General features: G+C 34.2%; 1 long non-coding RNA gene across 1 annotated transcript in view; it reads left to right on the top strand.

Moving 5' to 3' along the window:
- Nucleotides 1–22972, top strand: part of LOC104001626 (uncharacterized) — a 120348-nt gene extending 97376 nt beyond the window's left edge. Inside the window, exon 6 of the long non-coding RNA XR_673527.4 lies at nt 21298–22972. This is a non-coding gene — a long non-coding RNA (uncharacterized LOC104001626). The remainder of the gene's footprint in view (nt 1–21297) is intronic.
- Nucleotides 22973–24972: the final 2000 nt, after the last annotated feature.

A 24972-nucleotide genomic window follows, 5' to 3' on the forward strand; every position in this document is an offset into this window, starting at 1 on the left:
CACATGGCAGCAGACAAGAGAAGAGAATGAGAGCCAAACGAAATGGGTTTCCCCTTATAAATCATCAGCTCTCATGAGACTTATTGACCACCACAAGAACAATATTGGGGAAAACAGAACCATGGGACTGGTTCTCCCACTGGGTCCCTCCTAACATGAGAGAATTATGGGAACTACAATTCGAGAAGAGATTTGGATGGGGACAGAGCCAAACCATATCATTCTGCTCCTGGCCATGCCCCAATCTTATGTCTTCACATTTCAAAACCAATTATGCCTTACCAACAGTCCCTCAAAGTCTTAACTTATTTCAGCATTAACTCAAAAGTCCACAGTCCAACATATCATACAAGACAAGGCAAGTCCTTTCTACCTATGAGCCTGTAAAATCAAAAGCAAGTTAGTCACTTCCTAGATACAATGGGGATACAGGCATTGGGTAAATACAGCTCTTCCCAATGGAAGAAACTGGCCAATACAAAGGGGCTACATGTCCCATGCAAGTCCAAAATCTAGCAGGGCAGTCAAATCTTAAAGCTCCAAAATGATCTAATTTGACTCCATGTCTCACATCCAGGTCATGCTGATGCAAGAGGTGGGTTCCCATGGTGTTGGGCAGCTCTGTCCCTGTGGCTTTGTGGGGTACAGCCTTCCTCCTGGCTGCTTTCATGGGCTGGCATTGAGTGTCTGTGGCTTTTCCAGGCACACAGTGCAAGCTGTCTGTGGACCTACCATTCTGGGGTCTGAAGGACAATGGCCCTCTTCTCAGAGTGCCACTGGGCAGCACCCCAGTGGGGACTTTGTGTGTGGGCACCCATCCCACATTTCCCTTCAGCAGTGCCTTAGCAGAGGTTCTCCATGAGAGCCACACCCTTGCAGCAAACTACTGCCTGGACATCCAGGTATTTCCATACATCCTCTGAAATCTAGATGGAGTTTCCCAAACCTCAATTCTTGACTTCTGTGCCCCCGCAGGCTCAACACCACATGGAAGCTGCCAAGACTTGGGGCTTGCACCATGGCCCAAGCTTTACCTTGCCCTTTTTATTCACACCTGGAGCAGCTGGGATGCAGGGGACCAAGTTCCTAGACTGTACATAGCAGAGGGACCCTGGTTCTGGCCAGTTCCTCCTAGGCCTCCAGACCTGTGATGGGAGGGGCTGTTGCAAAGGTCTCTGACATGCCCTGGAGACATTTTCCTCACCGTCTTGGTGATTAACATTCTGTTCCTCATTACTTATGCAAATTTCTGCAGCTGGCTTGAATTTCTCCTCAGAAAATGGGATTTTCTTTTCTATCACACTGTCAGGCTGCAAAATTTCCAAACTTTAATGCTTTGTTTCCCTTTTAAAACTTAAACCATTTAACAGCACCTGAGTCATACCTTGAATGCTTTGCTGCTTAGAAATTTCTTCTGCCAGATACCCTAAAGCATCTCTCTGAAGTTCAAAGTTCCACAAATCTCTAGGGCAGGGGCAAAATGCTGCCAGTCTCTTTGCTAAAACATAACAAGAATCACCTTTACTCTAGTTCCCAAAAAGTTCCTCATTTCCATCTGAGACAACCTCAGCCTGGATTTCATTGTCTATATCATTATCAGCATTTTGGTCAAAGCCATTCAACAAGTCTCTAGGGAGTTCCAAACTTTCCCACATTTTCCTATCTTCTTCTGAACCCTCTGAAGTGTTCCAGCCTTTGCCTGTTACCAAGTTCCAAAGCTGCTTCCACATTTTCAGGTATATTTTCAGCAGCAACCCATTCTACTGGCATCAATTTACCGTATTGGTTGTATTAGCCTGTTTTCCTCCTGCTGATAAAGACATACCTGAGACTGGGCAATTTACAAAAGAAAGAGGTTTAATGGACTCACAGTTCCATGTATCTGGGGAGGCCTCACAATCATGGCAAAAGGTTAAAGGCACGTCTCACATGGCAGCAGACAAAAGAATAGAATGAGAGCCAAGTGAAAGGGGCTTCCCCTTATAAAACCATGAGGTCTCGTGAGACTTATTCACTGCCACAGGAACAGTGTGGGGGAAATTGGCCACATGATTCAATTATCTTAAAATAATTGGGACCCACTGGGCTCCTCCCACAACATGAGGGAATTATGGGAGCTATAATTCAAGATGAGATTTGGTTGGGGACACAGACAAACCATATCAACTAACAATAAACTATGTGAAAATAAAACCAAGAAAAAAATTCCACCTACAATAGCAAGAAAGAATATTTCAGAGTAAGTTTAACCAAGAAGGTAAAAGATGTGTACATTGAAAACTATAAAACATATATGAGAGAAATTGAAGAAGACACAAATAAATGGAAAGATATCTGTGTTCATGGATTGTAAGTATTAATATTGTTCAAATGCTCATATTACCCAGAGCAATGTATAGAGATTCAATGCAATCCATATCAAAATTCCAATGTCATTTTTTCACAAAAATAGAAAAAGCAATGCTAAAATTAATATAGAACCACAAAAGACCCTGAGTAGACAAAGCAATCTTGAGCAAAAGGAACAAAGCAAGATGTATCATAATACTTACAGTATTTGTTCTGTACTGTAGTATAGTATAACATTGTATTGCAATTTCAAATTATACTACAAAACTAAAGTAATCAAAACAGCATGGTACTGACATAAAAATGGGCATATAGACAATGAAACAGAATAGAGCAGCTCAGAAATGAATTCATGCATTTATGGCCAATTGATCTTTGACAGAGATGTCAAGAGTATACAATGGAGAAAAGATGGTCTCTTTAATAAACAATGGGAAAATTTGTTTTCTACCCACAGAAGAATGAATTTGGACCCTTATCTCACACCATAAACAAAAAATCCACTCAAAATGGATTAAAATCTTAAACATAAAAACTGAAACTCTATAACTACTAGGAAAAAAATTGAGGGGAAAACTACATAACATTGGTCTGGGCAATGATGTTTTGAATATGATCCTAAAAGCAAAAATAGATAAATCTGATCGTTTCAAACTAAAAACCTCTGTGCAGCAAAGGAAATAATCAACAGAATGAAGAGAAAATCTACAGAATAGGAAAAATAATTGTAAGCCATACATCTTATAAGGGGATAATATTTAAAATACATAAGCAACTAAAGAACTCAATAGTGAAAAAACAAATAACCTGATTAAAAAGTGGATGAAGGATCTGAGTAGACATTTCTCAAAAGAATACATACCAATGGCCAATAGGTGTATGATATGATTTGGATTCGTGTCCTCACCCAAAGCTCATCTCATGTTCAATTGTAATCCCCAGTGTTGGAGGTGGGGCCTGGTGGGAGGATTGTATTGTGGGGTGGTTTTTCATGAATGTTTTAGCACCATTCTCTTGGTGCTGTTCTCGTGACAGTGAGTGAGTTACTGTGAGATCTGGTTGTTTAAAAGTGTGTAGCACCTCCCTTCTTTGTGCTTTTTCTGAGGCCTCCCCAGAGGCTGATGCCGCCTTGCTTCCTGCAGAGCCTGCAGAACTGTAAGCCAATCAAAACTCTTTTCTTTATAAATTACCCAGTCTCAGGTATTTCTTTATAGCAGTGCGAGAACAGACTAATACAGTATATGAAAACATGCTCAATATAACTAATCATCAGGGAAATGCAAATTAAAACCATAATAAGATACCACCTCACACAGGTTAGAATGGCTATTAATCAAAAGACAAAAGATGATAAGTGTTGGTGAAGATGTGTAGAAAAGAAAACCCTTGCACACTATTAGTGGGAAGGTAAATTAGTACAGCCATTATCAAAAACAGCGTGGAGGTGCCTCAAAAAATTATACACAACAAAACTATCATATAATTCAGCAATCCCACTTTTGAGTATATATCCAAAGGAAATAAAATCAGTATGTTGAAGAGACGTCTCCACTACTGTGTTCACTGCATCATTATTCACAATAGCCAAGATATGGAATCAACTTAAGTGTCCATAGATGGATGGATGAATGAATGAAGAAAATGGCATATGTGTATATAAATATATACATATATACATATGCATGTATATACACACATATATACATATGTACACACACACATATATATTCTACCACATGAAAAAATATTCACACAAGAAGTATATCTTGTAACTGCAACAACCTGGATGCACCCGGAGTATATTATGGTAAGTTAAATAAGCCAGGTATATAAAGGCAAATACTGCATGATCTCACTTAAACCTGAAACCTAAAACAGTTGAACTGAAAGAAGCAGAGTGTAGAATGATAGTTGCCAGGGGCTGGGGAGTAAGGAAAATGGGGGATGCTGGTCAAAAGGTACAAGGTTTCAGATAGATAGGATGAATAAGTTCTTGAGAATGATTGTACATCATGGTGACTATAATGATACTGTACTCTACACTTAAAATTTGCTAAGAAAGTAGAAATATTCTCACCACAAAATAAAAAAGATAATTATGTGAAGTGACGGATATGTTAATTAGCTTGATCGTGGTAATCATCTCACAATGTTATACATATATCTGAACATTTTGTTGTATGTCATTAGTACATAAAATTTTTATTTGTCAATATACATCAATGCAGCTGGAAAAAATGCACATTGCAAACTCCAGGGCAATTACTATGTTTTTAAAGTGATAACTGATGTGCTAAGAGAGAAGATAAAATAGAATTATATAAAATTGTTAATTAAAACCAGTAAAGGCATTAAAAGATGATAAACAGAAACAAAGAATAAATGCAACCATTAGAAAACAATTACAAATAAGTTAAACATTAATCCAACTCTACCAATCATCACTTTAAATGTAAGTGGTCAAAATGCATTAATTAAAGATGCAGATTGTCTGAGTGGACGAAAAAATAATCCAACTATATTTTATCTGTAACTATATGTTGTCTACAAGAAATCCACTTTAATTATCAAGACACAGCTTCAATGTAAAGGGATGGAGAAAGATAAACCATGGTAACAATAATCAAATAAAAATTGGAGTATGTATATTAATTTCAGACAAGCAGACTTCAAAACAAAGGTAATTATTAGGAATAAAGTGTGGTATTACATAATGATAAAGTGATCAATTCTCTGAGAGACAAAACAATCCTAAATAGGTAGACACCTAACAACAGAATGTCAAAATATGTGAGACAAAAATTAATCACACTGATAGGAGAAATAGCCAAATTAATTGTTATTGCTGGAGACCTTAACAGTACTCTATAAGTAATTGATAGGTCAAGCATGCAGAAAATCAGTAAGGGTGGCTTTGACCTGAAGAGTACTATTGATCAATTTGATCTGATTGGTATTTATAGACAACTCTTTCCAACAACAATAGATTATACATTTTTCTCAAGCTCACATGAAACATTCACTAAGATAGACAACATTCTGTATCCTAAAACACACTTTCCCAAATTTAAAAGAATCGAAATCATACAACTTACTTTCTCAGACCACAATGGAATTAAACTAGAAATGAAAATAGCAATGCTAGTTAATGGTAAGAATGAAGCACAACAGTAACTCTCATTCATTGTTGGTAGGAATGGAAAATGATATAGCCACTTCAAAGACAATTTGGCTGTTTTTTAAAAAACAACACATTCTAACCACATAATCCAGCAATCACACTCCAAGGTATTTACTTAATTAATTAAAACAATTATGTCTACATAAAAGTTTATAAAAACTTTATTTACAATCTCCCCAAACTGAAAGCAACCAAGATATCTTTCAATAAGTGAATGGATAAACAAACTGTGATTCATGAATACAATAAAATATTACTTATAAATAAAAAGAAGTGAGCTATCAAGTCACAAATGACATATATAATTTTTTTAACTTTTAAGTTTATGTACATGTGCAGGTTTGTTACATAGGTAAATTTATGTGACAGCGGTTTGTCATATAGATTATTTCATCACCGAGGTACTAAACCTCATACCCGTTAGTTATTTTTCTTGATCTTCTCCTTCCCAACCTCTACCCTCCCATAGGCCCCAGTGTGTGTTGTTCCTCTCTATGTGTTCATGTGTCCTCATCATTTATCTCTCACTTATAAGTGAGAACATGTGGTATCTGGTTTTTTGTTCCTGTGTTAGCTTGCTAAGGATAATAGCCTCCAGCTCCAACCATGTCCCTGCAAAGGACATGATCTCGTTCTTTTTTGACATATATGAATCTTAAATGCATACTGTAAGTGAAAGAAGCCAGTATGAAAAGGCAACTTATTGTATGACTCCAATTAAGTCACATTCTGAAAAGAGCAAAACTATAGAGACAGCAAAAAAAATTAATGGTTGCAAGTGATTATTTGGTAGGAGAGAAGGGAAGGATGAATAATTAAAGCACACAGGATTTTACAGTGGTGCAAATGCTTAGTGTGATGTATCCACCATTACAGCATAGTATTCTATACTGTATTATCCAGTATTCTATGCAGTATTATACTATATTATAATTATACTGTACAATATTATACTATGCAGTATTATATCTGGTCAGAATATTATACAATACAGAAATTATACAATATTATACTATACAGTATTATATCTGGTGTAGAATACTACACTGTAATGGTGGATACTGTCACACAATGCATTTGTCAAAATCCAAAGTACTTTACAGCACAAAGAGTGAACCCTGATGTATGCAAATATGAAAATGAATTTAGGAGGTTTGGGGAACCCAAGATAGAATGCAGAATGTGATAACCACCTAATTGTATTCTAAACATATGAAACAACCTTACTGAAGGGGGTGGAGGAAACGGTGCCTACCTAAGTAGCTTTGGAAATGAGAAAAGTCAGTAAGGCCGAAGGCACAAGAAACTAAGGTACAGGTTAATAATTCTGATGCCACTGTTCACATATACTGAAAGTAAGCAACTAACCAAGTGGATGGTGTATGATGTGAGCCAGGTTACTTGACACCGTAATGGGAGTCTAAAGATAAGCAACGGTGGGAGGCCACAGTGATGTGTGTTGCCAGAGTGGAGAACATCAGAATTAACTCACGTGTAGCTTAATACGGATACAGATAGTTACTTACACAATATATATAAATCTATATATGTGCATATACATACCTTAGCTTATACACATGTAGTTCCTTGGTCTGGTCAGTTGACAGGGCCAAGAATCAATGACACTCCAGTATCAACAAGCACATCAAGCTCTTGATCTTGGTTTCTAACATTCTCCGATAAAAGGAGAAAATGTCATTATGAAGAAATGATTCCAGACTACAACAAAAAATATATAAGATAATCCTGGAGCATCTTATAGTGCTAGAAACTAAGGATTTTTTTTTAAAGCCCCACAAACCCATAATTATGGGAGTATATTAAAGTGAGACAGGACCAACTGAAAGAGCTCTCAATGACCAAAGCTGGAACAATTTGAGCAACAAAATAAAGTTGTATTGGTTTATAAACTAGACTATAAAATAAATATTAATGGACCCACACAGATATGAATAAATAAATAAATTAGCGGATAGAAGCAAATCTCTGACTTCAAAGAATTCCAAATTATTTATGTAGCTACTGTCTCTCAAGGAGGTGGAGCATAACTCCCCACTCATTAGGTGCACAGTGACTGAATTTTCTTCATTCCATTATGAAAAGGAGGAAAAAAGATTAAACTTTAAAACGGAAAAAACTGTCAAGCACTACCTCAGCCAGGTGGTGAACATCAAGAGTGGTAAATCGGCCGGGCGCGGTGGCTCACGCCTGTAATCCCAGCCCTTTGGAAGGCTGAGACAGGCGGCTCACGAGGTCAGAAGATCAAGACTATCCTGGCTAACACGGTGAAACCCCGTCTCTACTAAAAAAATACAAAAAAATTGGCCAGGCGTGGTGGCGGGCGCCTGTAGTCCCAGCTACTCCGGAGGCTGAGGCAGGAGAATGGCGGGAACCCGGGAGGCGGAGCTTGCAGTGAGCGGAGATCGCGCCACTGCACTCCAGCCTGGGAGACAGAGAGAGACTCCGTCTCAAAAAAAAAAAAAAAAAAAAAAAAAAAAAAAAAAAAAAAAAAAAAAAAAAAAAGAGTGGTAAATTATGTTGATAGCGCATAACCACGATACGATGTGATGAGAACGGCATTTTATCTCTGGGTCATCCTCCAAAGAATCTGTAACTCCAGTGTAATTAGAAAAACATCAAAGAAGTCCAATGGAGTAACGTGTAAAATACCAAAAAACAAGGTAAATCTAAGAAACTGTCACAGCTAACAGAAGCCTAAAGAGGTAGATGGTTGAATGCAAAGTAGCATCCTGGATGGGATCCTGAAACAGAACCAGGACATTTGGTAAAATCTAAGGCTATATGAATAAAGTATGGACTTCAGTTAATAGTAATGTATCAGTATTGGTTCATTAATTGTAACAAATGTACAATCTGTTCACTAATGTAAGGTGCTAATTTAACAATGGGGGAAACTTGCTTTGTGGGTATATGGGCACTCTATCTTCCAATTTTTCTATAACTATAAAACAAAACTAAATTAACTAAAATAAATAGTAAACCAAATAAAAATAAACTAAAAATCCCATAAGGATAAATTTTAAAATAAACTTAAAAACCTTAATGATTAAAATGAAGTTTAAAAGTATTTTACCCTACGGAGAGCTCAATGTTTAATCCAAGGAAAAAAATTTTATTGTGCAGTTTCAAGCAGCAGTAGGCAATTTCATGTTTGTATGGTGATGATCATGTCATGTCATAGTCCTCAGCATGTCATTAACAAGCAGAAAGCAATCTATGAGGTATCTTTAAAAATAAGTCCCAAATTATGGAGTCTTTAGATATCTTCTGCTGACATTACAGGTGCCATAATTCAGCAAGATACTCTGGGTAATGCCTTTTGCAATGCCACAGCGTAAGAGTTGGAGTGTATCTCTTTGCCAGTTAGCATTCTAGGGTTGCAATAATAGGATGAAAAAAATAAATGTGCTAAAATTGATACCCACAATAACAGGATTAAATATCAACATTTATTTTTTCAAATACATTTCACATATATTAGAAAAATTGTAAATATTTTATATTAAAAATACTTTCGTATTATATACTAGAAGGAAAATCAAAAATATAAAAGTTGATATAAAATTTTGGAATCATTTTCTTCTGTGGGGTTAGAAATTGTAGTTTGTGTGTTGCCCATATTGAGCTGGCTCCAATGTCTAAGAACTACACTGTCGCTAATTGTTGTAAATCACGTTTGCACAATTTAAGTAAAACATCTTTTAAAGGTAGAAAAATCAATTTATTGCCCTGCAAAGGGCAATAAATGACTTCTGCATTGAGGATAAAGTACTGAAATTGCTTGTGCTACTCTGGTGACTCAAATTAAGCTGTTGGTCTTTGCTACACTGGCAGGTGTTACCCTGAGCTACTGCCATGTATTTATTTAAAAATCTACTAAAATAAAGCAACAGCTACTCTTATGTCCTAAACATTTTCTTTTGAAAAATAGGGGTGGGGGGAGGGGGTAGGTATAGCATTAGGAGATATACCTAATGTTAAATGACGAGTTAGTGGGTGCAGCACACCAACATGGCACATGTATACATATGTAACTAACCTGCACGTTGTGCACATGTACCCTAAAACTTAAAGTATAATAAAAATAAAAATAATAATAAAAAGAAAAAAATAAATAAAAATACTTTCAGTCAAAAAAAAAAAGAAAAATAAAGACCTGTGGAATTTAATGACTCCTAATGTGCTATATGTTTTTTGCTTACAAATTCCACAAAGTAGAGTTCTACAATTCCACTCAGAATTGTACAATATCCATATGGAGCAGGGTTGTTCTGTCTCTATCCTTTCACCATGTGGACAGGGGCACCATGGTTTTAGGAAGCCAACAGTGATAGAGCCAAATGGATATGTCTGATTCACAGCATCCAAGGACAGAAAACTATTTTTAACAGGTAGAACTGTACCCCTGTAGGGTTGATTTATTCTCTCTTAATAAAAAAAGATTTATAATTGGGATAAAATCAACTGAACATATTTAATAAGTTTTGACATATGTAGAAACCTATGGAACTATTACCACAATAACATAATGAACATGTTCTTCATCTGTAAGAGTTTTCTTATGCCCTTTGTAATCCCTTCCACCTGCCACCTCCCTCAGACAACCCCATCCTCCCTCAGACAACCACTAATCTATCAGTATAGATTAGTTTACATTTTCCATACTTTTAAAGAAATGGAATCATATAGTATGTATTTTTTTAGTAAGGTTCCTTTCAGTCAGCCTAATTATAGAGTAATATTCCATTGTATGGATATATACTCCATGATTTGTTTGTCCATTCATCGGTTGATGGGTATTCGGGTCTTTATTCAAGTACAACTTTCTATAAGGACATAGGCTTTCCTTCTTCTTGGGTAACTGCCTAGGAGTGGAATAGCTAGTCCATACGGTCGTCGTATGTTTAATTTTTTTCTTTTTAGAAATGGACAAACTGTTTTTCAAAGTAGTGATATTATGTAAAATTCCTACCAGCCGTGTATAGAAGTTTGTTTCTCCAAGTCCTTATTAACACTGTTTATGATCTGTCCTTTTAATTTTAGTCATTCCAAAAGGTATATAACGGTATATCTTTGTGGTTTAATTTGCATTTCTCTAATGACTAATAATTTCTCTCATTATATATATAATATATATAATTCATTTTATATATATAATATAAATAATTCATTATATATAATATATAATTCATTTTATATATAATATACATAATTCATTTTATATATATTTCATTTTATATATATAATATATAATTCATTATATAATATATATATAATTCATTTTATATATAATATATATAATTCATTATATAATATATAATTCATTTTATATATAATATATATAATTCATTATATAATATATAATTCATTATATAATATATAATTCATTATATATATAATATATAATTCGTTATATATAATATATAATTCATTATATATACAATATATAATTCATTATATATACAATATATAATTCATTACATATACAATATATAATTCATTACATATACAATATATAATTCATTATATATACAATATATAATTCATTACATATACTATATATAATTCATTACATATACTATATATAATTCATTACATATACTATATATAATTCATTATATATACTATATATAATTCATTATATATACTATATATAATTCATTATATATACTATATATAATTCATTATATATACTATATATAATTCATTATATATACTATATATAATTCATTATATATACTATATATAATTCATTATATATACTATATATAATTCATTATATATACTATATATAATTCATTATATATACTATATATAATTCATTATATATACTATATATAATTCATTATATATACTATATATAATTCATTATATATACTATATATAATTCATTATATATACTATATATAATTCATTATATATACTATATATAATTCATTATATATTATATATAATTCATTTTATATATAATATATTTTACATATATTATATAAATTATATATAATATATTTTATATATATTATATAAATTATATATAATATATTTTATATATATTATATAAATTATATATAATATATAATTTATATATATTATAGATAATATGTATATAATTAATATGTATATAATATATATATAAATTATATAAATATATATAATGCTATATATATTTTTATGTGCCTACTTAAAATTATTTTTCTTCATGCACTCTTTGGACAAGTGTCTGTTTAAATCTTTTGCTCAGTTGTTTATTGGGTTGATTTCTTACTTTTGAGTTTTGAGATTTCTTTGTATGTGCTGGGTGCAAGCCTATTATCAGACATACACTTGCAAATATTTTGTTCCAGTAGAAAATTATCTTTTCATCCAATTAGCAATGTCTTTAAGAACAGAGGTTTTAAATTTAGATAAAGTCTAATTTATCAATTTTTAATTTTTTTCTTTGCCTAACTCAAGGTCACAAAGGCTTTCTTGTATGTTTTCTTATACAAGTTTTACAGTTTTAGGTTTTATATTTATGTCTATGATCCATTTGGGATTAATTTTTATATAAATTAGATTGTGTATGCATTGGTATTTATTTATTTATGTTGGCATATGGATAGCAGGTTTTTATAACAGCATTTTTTAAAGCTATTCTTTCCCCACTGAATTTTTTTTGCACCTTCGTCAAAAATAAGCAGTCCATATATGTGTGGGTCTATTTGTGGCCTGTATTCTTTCCCATTTTATCTATTTGTCTGTCATGACATTGATACCACATTCATATTGTTTAGCTGTGTCCTCACCCAAAGCTCATCTTGAATTGTACTCCCATAATTCCCACATGTTGTGGGAGGGACCCAGTGGGAGATAATTGAATCAAGGGGGTGGTTTCCCCCATACTGTTCTCATGGTAGTGAAAAAGTCTCACGAGATCTGATGGTTTTTTCAGGGGTTTCTGCTTTTGTGTCTTCCTCATTCTCTCTTTGCCTGTTGCCATCCATGGAAGATGGGACTTTCTCCTCCTTGCCTTCTGCTATGACTATGAGGCTTCCCCAGCCATGTGGAACTGTAAGTCCAGTTAAACCTCTTTCTTTTGTAAATTGCTGAGTCTCAGGTACGTCTTTATCAGCAGTGTGAAAACAGACTAATATACACATTGTCTTAATTACTGCAATTTTTATTCATCTACTTATTCATTAGAGATGGGGTCTGTCTCTGTCACCCAGTCTGGGGTGCAATGGTACAATCATAGCTCACTACAGTCTCAAATTCTGAGCTCAGGCAATCCTCCTGCCTCAGCCTCCCAAGTAACTAGGACTACAGGCATGTGCCACCATGCTCAGCTAAGATTACTGTAAACTTATAATAAAGTCTTGAAATAAATTATATAATAAAGTCTTGAAAGAGCTCTCAATGACCAAAGCTGGAACAATTTGAGCAACAAAATAAAGTTGTATTGGTTTATAACCCAGACTATAAAATAAATATTAATGGACCCACACAGATATGAATAAATAAATAAATTAGTGGATAGAAGAAGCAAATCTCTGACTTCGAAGAATTCCAAATTATTTATGTAGCTACTGTCTCTCAAGGAGGTGGAGCATAATAAATAAGTGGAGCATATAATAAAGTCTTGAAATCAGATAGTTCTAGCTTGTCAACTTTGTTCTTTTTCAAATTTGTTTTGGCTGTTCTAGGCTATTTGTATTTCTATATGAACTCTAGAATCAGTTTGTCATGTTTTACAAAACATTCTCCTCTGATTCAAACAGAATGCTTAGAAATACAATTAATATTTTACTTTAATCTTACATCCTGCAAACTTGCCAAATTCACTTACTAGTTCTAGTAGCTTATGTGTAGATTTCATCACATTTTCCAAGGTGATCATGTCATCTATGAACAAAACAAATTTCATTTTCTTTTCCTAGGTTACTTTCCACTGCTTTTATTTCTTTTTCTTGCATTATTCCACAGGCTACAACTCTCTAATTCAATGCTGAATGGAAGAGTAGACACCCTTATTTTGTCCATTGTTTTAGGGGAAAAGATAGCATTCCATCTTTCATCATAAAGTATGAAGTTAACTGTAGATTTTTACCTTTTGTACAGTTGATGAAGTCTTCCATCCTTAGTTTTTTGAGAATATTTACCAGGCATGAATGCTGGATTATGTCAAATGTTTTTCCTGCGTCTATTGAATGATCAGGCTTTACTTTTTAAATTTGTTAACATGGAGAATTACATTGATTGATTGTTGAATGTTAAGCCAAACTTGCCTTCCTGGCATAAAGCCTATAATCACTTTTTATATACTTTACAATTTGATTCACCAATGTTTTTTTCATAAGAAATACTAGTTTATAGTTTTTTCCCCAATGTCTTTGTCTGAGTTTGGTATCTGGATAATGCTATCCTCATAAAGTGAATTAGGAAGTACTCTCTCTTCTTCAAGTTTTTCAATCTGACAATCTCTGCCTTTTGATCTGAGTGTTAAGAACATTTAAATTTAATATGATGATTGACATCATTAGAGTTAAATCTATCATCCTGTTATTTCATTTCTATTTGTTCCATTTGTTCTTTATTCACTATTTCAGCCTCCTTTTAGAGTAATTGAATATTTCATTCTATTTTATCTCTTCTGTTGGCTTATTAACCATAACTTTTTGCTATTTTAGTTGATGCTTTAGGATTTATATTATATATCTTTCATTGATTATAGGGTACCTTCAAGTGAGATTATATTACTTCATGTAGAATAATTTTTCAATAGTGTAGTTACATTTCCCCTATGCTACTGTTGTTATATATTTCATTAATGCATGTTATAAACTCTCAATACAATATTATTATTTTTGTTGATATAGCCAATTACCTTTTAAAGAAATTTAAATATTAAAACTTTTTATATTTACCCATGTAGTTACTATTCTAACTGATGTTATTTTTCTTCTTCCTAGAGTACTTTATTTAAAATATATTTGGTGTAAATCTACTGGTGAATTCTTTCGGCTTTTGTATAGCCAAAAATCAATGTTTATTTAACATGATTTATTTTAAAAATCATGTTTATTTGTTTTTGAAATGTATTTTTTCTTTTTTTTTTATTATTATACTTTAAGTTTTAGGGTACATGTGCACAACATGCAGGTTAGTTACATATGTATACATGTGCCATGCTGGTGTGCTGCACCCATTAACTCGTCATGCAACATTAGGTATATCTCCTAATGCTATCCCTCCCCCTTCCCCCCACCCCACAACAGGCCCCGGTGTGTGATGTTCCCCTTCCTGTGTCCATGTGTTCTCATTGTTCAATTCCCACCTATAAGTGAGAACATGCGGTGTTTGGTTTTTTTGTCCTTGCGATAGTTTGCTGAGAATGATGGTTTCCAGCTTGATCCATGTCCCTACAAAGAACATGAACTCATCATTTTTTATGGCTGCATAGTATTCCATGGTGTATATATGCCACATTTTCTTAATCCAGTCTATCATTGTTGGACATTTGGGTTGGTTCCAAGTCTTTGCTACTGTGAATAGTGCCACAATAAACATACGTGTGCCTGTGTCTTTATAGCAGCATGATTTATAATCCTTGGGCATATGCCCAGTAATGGGATTGCTGGGTCAAATGGTATTTCTAGTTCTAGATCCCTGAGGAATCGCCACACTGACTTCCACAATGGCTGAACTAGTTTACAGTCCTGCCAACAGTGTAAAAGTGTTCCTATTTCTCCACATCCTCTCCAGCATCTGTTGTTTCCTGACTTTTTAATGATCGCCATTCTAACTGGTGTGAGATGGTATCTCATTGTGGTTTTGATTTGCATGAAATGTGTTTTTTCTAAGTGTAGAACCCTTGATTGGTAGGTTTTTTGTATTTGCTTTTACCATCAGTACTTTAATGATTTTTCACTTCCCTCTTTTTTCTTGCATTGTTTTTGATGAGACATATGCTATTATTCTGATCTTTATTCCTCTGCATATAAGGATTTTTTTCTCCAGTTGCTATTAAGATTTTTTTATCATAAGTTTTTAAAAATAATTTGACTATAAAGTACTTTGGTATGGTTTTCTTCAAATGTCTTGTGCTTGGAGTGAATTGAACTTCTTGAATCTAAGTGCTTATAGTTTTCTTTAAAAAATTTTTTTTGAACATCTTTAAGCCATTAGTTCTTCAAATATTTTTACTGTGTTTTAGGGAACCTTAACATTGGGCTGCCTGAAATTGTACAAATCATTAATGTTCTTTTATATTTTTATTAGTTTTAGTTTGGATAGTTTCTATTACTATGCCTTCAAATTCATTAGTTTTCTATGACGTCTGATCTACCATTAATTCCATCCAGAGCACTGTTTATTTCAGATTTTGTAGTTTTTGCCCTTAGATGTCCAATTTGTGCCTTTTTTAATCACCATCAATAATACTGTTATAATTACTGTTTTAATGTCATTGTTAGCTAGTTCTAATATCTGTGTCAGTTCTGGATTGGTTTTAATTGGCTTTTCTCCTCATTATGGATTATATTTTCCTGCATCTTTGTATGCCTCTTACTCTTTGATTGGATGCAAGATATTGTGAATATTACTTTGTTCAATGCAAGATATTTTTGTATTCTTATAAACAATTGGTTACTAAGAAATAGTTTGATCCATCCAGGTCTTTCTTTTAAGAATTTTAAAAAGAAGATTTATAATCTACTAAATGTAGGAGCAGGTCAGCATTCAGCATAGGGATAATCATTTCCCATTACTGAAGCAAGACCCTTTTGAATCACTCTACCCGATGTGCCATGAATTATGTTTTTCCAGTCTGGGTGACAGAAACAGGAACTGTTCTTGGTCTATGTGAACACTGAACATTGCTCTCTGTAATCCTCTGCGATGATTCTACCCATCCATGAGGAGTTTCCTCATACATGTGCACTGACTGGTACTCTGCTGAATATTTGAGGAGGACCCTTCAAGGTGTCTGGAGTTTTTTCTCTCTGTAGCTCTCTTTTTGCCAATATTCTCTCTGGCAAAATCTAGCCACTTTGTTTTCCTCACATTTTCATCTCTGTCTTCTCAGAGAGTTGACAGGTTTTACCCGAGGTTACTCTCCATGCACCATGGTTTCCCCAAACAATTAAGCCACTACACTGGGGAAATCAGAGCACATCTCACTTGCTTCTCATCTCTCTGGGTTTATTGCCCTTAGTTACCAGATATCTAGTGTCTTCAAAATGGTTTTATCGTATATTTTGTCTGTTTTAGTTGTTTCAGGCATGAATAGGTTCCATTTGTTCCCTCCTACTCTATCTCATTTTATAGCAAAACACTTATCCCCTTTTCAAATTGATAACCTTATACCACTTTATACATCAATATGTCAACTTACAATGAGTCAATCCTATGTTTTACGATCTGTATACTTTGTGTGCACACCACGTAGAGTGTGGATCTCCCCATATGCTTTTCTGCTACTGGCTGGGTGTTTCCATCAAACAAATGAAAGGTAGCCCTTACTTGCAAAACTCTAAGAGCTCTTATTTTAATATGTATCAAGTGTTAACATATGGGAATTTAACGAAAGCTTAAAGGTTATGTTGGATTGCAGTATGCTTTCCAATTTTATGATAGGAAAATTGATGTTTCTTCCATTAATTTTTGTGAAACAAATTCTATCAGGTAAATCAAACCTCAAAATTTAAAGAAAAAAAAATGGGGAATAAGAAATTAGGTCATGCCACAGTAGCTGTAAATTGTGGGAGAAAAATATCCTGATTGCTCAGCTCAAGTTTGAGCTTTAAATCTTTTACTAGCTTCTTAGCTTTGCCTGTGAAGTGCTGAGTCCTGGCAGGTGGCTCACCACAGGGACTAATCTGGGAACATTCAATTGCACAGAGAGCTACTAATCCCTGGAGGTTAATGGTGCAGACTGAACTGATTGTCTGGCATTACCCACAGCCCTAGGAAGCATTGTTTGGGACTCAGGACCAACTCAACGGGATGGAGATGGGATTGGAGGTATTGTCACCAGCCTGAAGCCCCAGAGGCACGCATAAAGTTAGAATGGGTTACTAAACTTGTCCTTAAAAACTGGAAAACAACCTTACGTGATCGATTATCTTTCAACTATTTAAATAATAAGATTAACTAAAAAGCAGGCTACGTAAGTATGGAAGGAATAATCTACTAGAGCAATTATACTGTAAAAATTTCTCCCAAAGTAAGGAGAGTAAACTAGCTTGAAACTCTGTTAAGTAGCCTTCTTTGTTTCTCTTGCTATGTGGGAAATTCCTTGCAACCAACCATGTAGGAAATTTATTTGATGCCTCATATTTTCTCATGAAATTTCAGGAGCATTTTGTATTCTGCAGTATAATTTTTCTGTATGTGCTTTAATATAAAAACTATGTCTTCAATTACTTACTATTAAATTACTTAACTTGCCCTACTTCCAAATCATTAGATAAAATTGTAACTCCAGGAAAATGTGGTGCATTTATCTCATGGCATCCTGCACCAGCACACAACCACATCCCCTTAGGTGCATGCATAATCTAATCTGAGAAGATCTTTATGAGAATAAAGTGCATCAGGTCTAGGAAATACTCTTCTTTGTGCTTTGTGAGGGCAGTCTTAAGCCTAATCTTTAATAAAGGTGCACAAAAAATATTTTTCAACTCTCTTACTGATTAAATTTTGCTCATTGATTTTTGAACTTTAAAGTTCTACTCACAAATCTCAATCTTATGTTTCAAAATAACAAGTAAAATACCAGCAGTATAATCTTTATTTATACTCTACTTGGACGTGTGTGTGTGTTTGTGCATAGTCAAAGAAACATATTCAATGTATGTGTATTTCCTTAAAGAAAATTGCCACAGATAAACTACAGGGGTATTTGCTTTATTTCACTTTTATTTTCTGTTAAATGTCTCTCTCTTTAGCTTAGAAACTCTGAATATACATACGAGTTTCTGTAATATTTGTTGAAAGTCATTAAGGGTTGCTTTGGTTAGGCAGATATCTATTTCTTTTTCTGTGTAAGACATAACCATATGAGAACCCTAGTGTCTCTGCAGCTGGTTCACTAGTTGAAAAGCTTTTTTTCATCCTTATTGGAGAAGTCAGATGAGTTGTTTTTTTTTTCTCTTGATAACTCTCCTGTCTAGACACACTGCTCTATTCTTTTTTCCCTCCCCTCAAGCAGGATGGGAATGATTTTGTTTTTGTCTCTGATCATATTCTCCATCCCACAGTCATGCACCTGTAATGCCCTGCTCTGAGTTCCTGCTTCTCTGATCCCTGCAAACTATTCCAAGCTCAGCCTTGCACCTCCTCTGGACTCTCCCGTCCACCCATGTCAATGACTGTTTCCCTTGTGTGAATCTCAATAGGAATTTTTGTTTGCAATTTTCATTTGACATTTTTACACTTATCAGGTTGTATGTTGTATTTTTAATAATTCTTCTGTGAATGTATATTCAATCTCTCCAGCTAAGCTAATGAGTTCCTTGGGAGAAGTTGTCTATGTCTTGAATGGATTCCTTCCCTATCAGTTTTTAGTGACAATGCACAAAACAGGCATTGATAAATATTTGAATAATAAATTTTATAGTTTTACTATACATTTTAGCTTTGACAGAGGCTATGATGGCTGAGATTCAGCATCTGCTTCTAAATGTTCATGCTAAATGGGAACTATTGACTGGACAATATGTCATCAATTGCAGACATGAAATGGGTTCTTTAAAAAAATACTAGTTTTCAATTTTGTGTAGAGACAAGGTCTTGTCATGTTGCACAGGCTGGTCTCAAACTCCTAGACTCAAGCAATCCTCCTGCCTTGGCCTCCCAAAGTGCTGGGATTATAGGCCTGAGCCACTGCTCCAGCATGGAATGTTTTTTTTAAAATCAGTTGAAGCAATTTTATATGATTTAGGCAGCTGTTTTTAAAAGCCACACAAAACTTTTATTTTTTTCTGACCTTGAAAGAGCATGAATATATACAAAAATATAACTAGGACATTTTATGGTTGAATTAAATTAATCTGTATACAGCCAAAAGTAAATTTAACTTTTAAATCTTTAATAATTCCTCAGTGAGTAGTATGGGGAAAAGTCATTTAAGAGAAGTTATTTGATCCCACGTTATATTTTCTTACATTGATTTAGTATAAGAAGTTTAGCCAGACAAGGATTCCAATGTAAAGAAAGTTTGCAGGAGGACAGTTCTCCTGGATGTTTATATTATTTAAATGTTAATTTCTCTCCCAATGCATGATTTGGCTGCTGACATCATTCAACTATGTCAACATGTGCAGATTTTTTTTAGGAGGTTTTTGGAGGGGTTTTCTATAGGTCTTTATGCTTTTTCAGTACGAAACTCTAAGCATGCCATAAATTCAGGTTGCTGTGTCTTAGCACAGAGGGAGAACACCAGCATGGGTACTTAGAAGCATTTAAAAATATATCCCTTTCCCCTCTGTCTTTGTCGCATATCTTCTCTTTAGCACCATCCCTTAGAAATCAAGTTTTTAAAATAAAACTATCCAGACAGTGTGGAAAAAAAGAGAAAGCAGGTTAAAAAAATACAAGGCCAAAGTATGATGAGAAAAAGAAGCAGGTTATTTGAGAAAATTATTGAGAGGAGTGATGGGAAAGGAAGAGGCAGAAACACAAAGAATTTTGTGGGAGTTAGGAGTCAAGGTCTGAATACTGAAATTACTTTGGAGAAAATGGATAGAAGACTGGGTCAAATAAATATAGAAATTAAATTTTTTTTGAAGAGAGGTTTACTTCCAATTTTTTTTTGAAGAAAAGATCACTTGGTATCTTTCAGACTTGATGAAATTTCCAAGCTAACATCTTTATGAAAACCACAAGACAGGGATAAGAGAGAGGCTATGTGGCAATTTGTTTTTGTTTCAACTGCTTCTATGAAACGTGGGATGAGAAAAACTCTCTGTTTGGATGCCGGGATACTAGTAATATGTATTATCTTAACTCTTATAGCAGTAATTTCAAAGAAGATGAAGCCAAGGGATTAAGAAAAAAAAATGAGACATACAATAGATACTTGGCAGAATGATTTTAAACTTGCAAAAATAGTAATGTCATCTTATTTTTCCGTTGCTGGTTAATTTTGTCTGTGAAGCTTATGAAAGACAAACTGTCCACAGGAAATTCAATCCCTGTTGGACAGTTCTGGTTTTGCAGGGAGACAGTAAAAAATTGAAGCAAAAGCAGAACAAAAAGAATAACCAAATCTAAAATGCCATTAACCTTCCTCTTGGGTCTCATGAAGGAATTTTTCCTCCCTTTCTCAGCTTCTTATTAAAGGTCTTGGAGGTTGCAAAAGTTCCACCTTATGATGGTTCTTGCAGTTTGTAATTTCTTTGTTGACAGTGAAATTTTATCTTATTTCTTATTTACAGAATAAAAGAAATATTTGTCATGAGTTGGACTTGTCTTTATTTGCAGAGATTTTCTCCTAACCATATATTAGTCAAGACTCTGGCTGTAAATAAGAGAAACCAGTCTGAGCTACCTTAGGCAAAAAAGGAGAATTTATTGTATATAAATGCAGAGGTGACTCACATAACTCAAGAACAGAAATGCAAGTGGATCGCAATAGATGATGATAGCTAGGAGCAGGAAAGGGATCAGGAATCTCTGTTTATTGTCTCTAGTTTCCTCTATGTATCCTTTTATCTTCTTTCCATTTAAACATTCGCCTTCTATCTGTATGCCCATGTTCATTGCAGCATTGATCACAATAGCCAAGAAATGAAGCAATCCAGTATCCATCGATAAATGGATGGATAAAGAAAATGTGGTACATACATACAACGGAATATTATTCAGCCTTAACAGTGAAGGACATCCTGATACATGCTACAATATGAATGGACTTTGAAGACATTATGTTAAAAGCAATAAGCAAATCACAATAGACAAATACTATATGACATATGATTCCACTTATATCAGGTACTTAGAGTAGTCACATTCATAAAGACAGAAAGTAGAATGGTGGTTTCTCAGGGGAAGGGAAAGAGAGACTAGGGAGCTGTTGTTTAATTGGTGAAATCAAAAGAATTTTGAAGATTGCTTGCATAACATTGTGAATATATGAACACTACTGAACTATGTGCTTTAAAATGATTAAGTTAGTAATGAACTATATGCTTAAAAATGGTTAAGATAGTAAATTCTGTTATTTTACTGATGTTTTTTTCTCTTTCAAGTTTTATTTTAGAATCAAGGGGAACATACACAGGTTTGTTACAAAAGTATATTGTTTCATGCTGAGGTTTGAGGTATGATTGAACCTGTCACCCCATTAGTCAGCATAGTACTGAATAAGTAGTTCTTCGGCCTTCACCACAGTTTTTTTAAAAGTACACAAACAATTGTAGGTATTTAATTTGTTACTGTGCACATGAATATACTAAACAGGAAAAGGTCACTAAGCTGTGGATATACACATTGTTTACAGTTCAATGAGAATTGGCCTCTGTTGGCTAGCAATAAATGTCAAACTGTTCAACATTGATTAATCATGAAGGAATATTGCTTAACAAAGAATAAAATATCTTTCTGAGGTTACAAGCAACAACTAGCTTTTTCTGACTTACTGGTTGACATGATGCAAATGCCTTCCCAGCCTCAGCATCTGACTTATATGATATTCTAGTCACTTACAAAGATGACAACTGTATTAGTCCACTTTCATGCTGCTGATAAAGACATACCTAAGACCGGCCAACTTACAAAAGAAAGAGGTTTATTGGACTTACAGTTCCATGTGGCTGGAGAAGCCACTCAGTGGCAGAAGGACAAGATTTCAGGCACATCTCACATGGTGGAAGACGAGAGAAGAGAGCTTGTGTAGGGAAACTCCTGTTTTTAAAACCATCAAATCTCTTGAGACTTATTCACTATCATGAGAGCAGCATGGAAAAGACCTGCTCCCATGATTCAATTACCTCCCACTGGGTCCCTCTCACAACACGTGGAAATTCAAGATGATATTTGAGTGGGGACACAGCCAAACCATATCAACAACAGTCTTCCAAATACTAGGTAAAGAAAATCTGACCCAGTTTGTTAAGGTGTGTTTACTCCTTTATCTTACCTTATTGGAGGTAAGATAAAAGATAGGTAAGATCTTACCTTAAGATCAGGAAGGGTGGTTCATATAATACCAGTATGGCTTCCAATTGGTATACCCTTGTGGATCTGAGGGAAGAAATAAGAATGTCTGCCCCATAAGAAGCTAGGAGACAGATTTTGGAGTCCCTGAGTCCCTGAATCCCTGACTTGGTTACAACAGCCAGAGAACTGTGGGAATCCCTGAGATGGCAGCCTCATCTTAAAGATTACTAGAGATAACAAGGGGGAGAAGCCTTGGTGAGCATCCTGGACCATTTTGGTTCCAAAGAAAGAAAAAGGACCTAATGAACAAAAGGAATGATGAAAGCAGAAAGCTGAAAACCTGGTCTAGTTCTCACTAGATGTAAATGAAAGCAGAGGCCAGCGATGAGAATTCCAACATCAGACACATGTGGGGAGGTCAGAACTGAAAAGAAATTCTAGAACCAAAGAGCAAGAAGTTGAAGAGTTTGAGATAAATTGTGTCAATAAACTCAGATCAAATTCTGTCTGTTTAAAATAGCACCATGAATCACCCTAGCACATTTAAAGGGTATTGGCTCAAATCACTGCTTCTATTTGTTAGCTGCCAATTTGGTCAAAAACAATTTGCCTAAAACCAAACTAGTAAAAAATGATAAAACATGACTATTCTTCTATAATTGGTTATTCATGTATTATTAATGTGGAAATAATGTGGAAGGTGTTTAGAATTGTAAAGGTTTGTTTTTTCCTTTTTCAGGATTTAGAAGATTTTTCTCCAGTTTTTTAAACTTCTGTTTTCAATTTATGATGCATTTTCATCCCATTATGTTTGCTTTTCTGATTTAGCAATACTTTTATGATTTTGTACCAAATTGCTCAAACCGACCTAGTCTAAATCTGTTTTAATTAGTCATTTGCTCTTTTGTAACAATTGTGTGTTCCAAGGAATCTGCAGAATTAAAGACGTGATGTGACAAAAGATGATTCTGAAGAATAAAGTTACTGGATATCGTTGAAGTTGTGTTAATCACCACATTGACTTAGAACATTCTGCATTTTTCATTTCAGTCATGAAGGCTTTCAACTATAAAGTTAATGTAGTGATTAACTGGATCAGAAAAGCTAGCATATATTTCTTTTCCTAGCTTTCTTCAGTGAAGTTACTAGGGGCCCAGAGCCAATTGCTATCAAGAGTTTTACCCATGAAACATTTATTCATTGTTAGGTCAACAAATTTTAGCCTAAGCTTATAGCAGTCTGAGAAGCCACACTGAGACTTTACATGTTTTTCATTACAGCTTCAATCTGACAGCAACCTTGAGTAGTAAAAATGCTGCTCTGTAAAAAAGAAATGTGCAACCAAAATGGAATACAAAATAGGATTAAGTAAATGAAGTTAACATCACTGGCTGAAAATGAATCTAAACATTTTAAAAAGTGAAATTATGTAGTAAGAAGTATAACATAAAAAATATGGATAAAAGTTCTAAGAATTATAACAAATTTCAAAATTATAAATAATGTTAACTGGCAGTTGGAAACATTGATTTTTAGAATAATTAACTTTAAGACAAATGAGCAGAGCAGACATAATTGACTATATGAATTAGAAACGAAAAAGAAAAGGAACCTTTGTTCCCCTGAAAATTGTGGGGAATAAAATGACAAAAAAGCTTAATTACTCATGAAAGCTAACAAAACTTCTTCAAGTGCATCAAAATTACTAAAATGAAAAATCTGTATTAGATGATTTTTTTGACCAATTTATTCTTTCCAACACTTAGACTTTGAGAAAATTGTTTTAGGTCAACTTGTTTTTGACAATTCACTTTAAGTTCCTGGTTATTCTCAGCAGCCCAGTTCCATCTGGCATTCTTTTTCGTTAAAAGCAATTTTTTGTCAATGCAGTAAGAAGACTCACCCTTTCCCATTAGCTGTTGGAATAAAATTGGGGAGAATATTCTTCTCAGGATTCATTAGTGGTTAGCAGTTAGGAGACACGTAAGATCATGAAGTCCAAACCTTGCTTTACAGTGAGGAAGCAGAAGCCTGCGCATATCAGGTATCTTGCCAGAAGTCATAGCAATGCACTGATACAAATAAAGCTAGAGGTTAGAACTCTTGCCTCTCCTACAGTTTTAAATACTGGAAAGCAATGATGTGTTGTAACAATGGGTGCACTCTTTGGCTCAAATTTTAAGATATGACTTAAAAAATCATGATAATAACATTGTTCCCCATGCTAAGAAGGTGACAAATTGTTGTCCTGTCTGGGTCTATTAAGATATCAGGATAATAAA

This window comes from Pan troglodytes, chromosome 1 (assembly GCF_028858775.2).
Source record: "Pan troglodytes isolate AG18354 chromosome 1, NHGRI_mPanTro3-v2.0_pri, whole genome shotgun sequence".
Lineage (NCBI taxonomy): Eukaryota > Metazoa > Chordata > Mammalia > Primates > Hominidae > Pan > Pan troglodytes.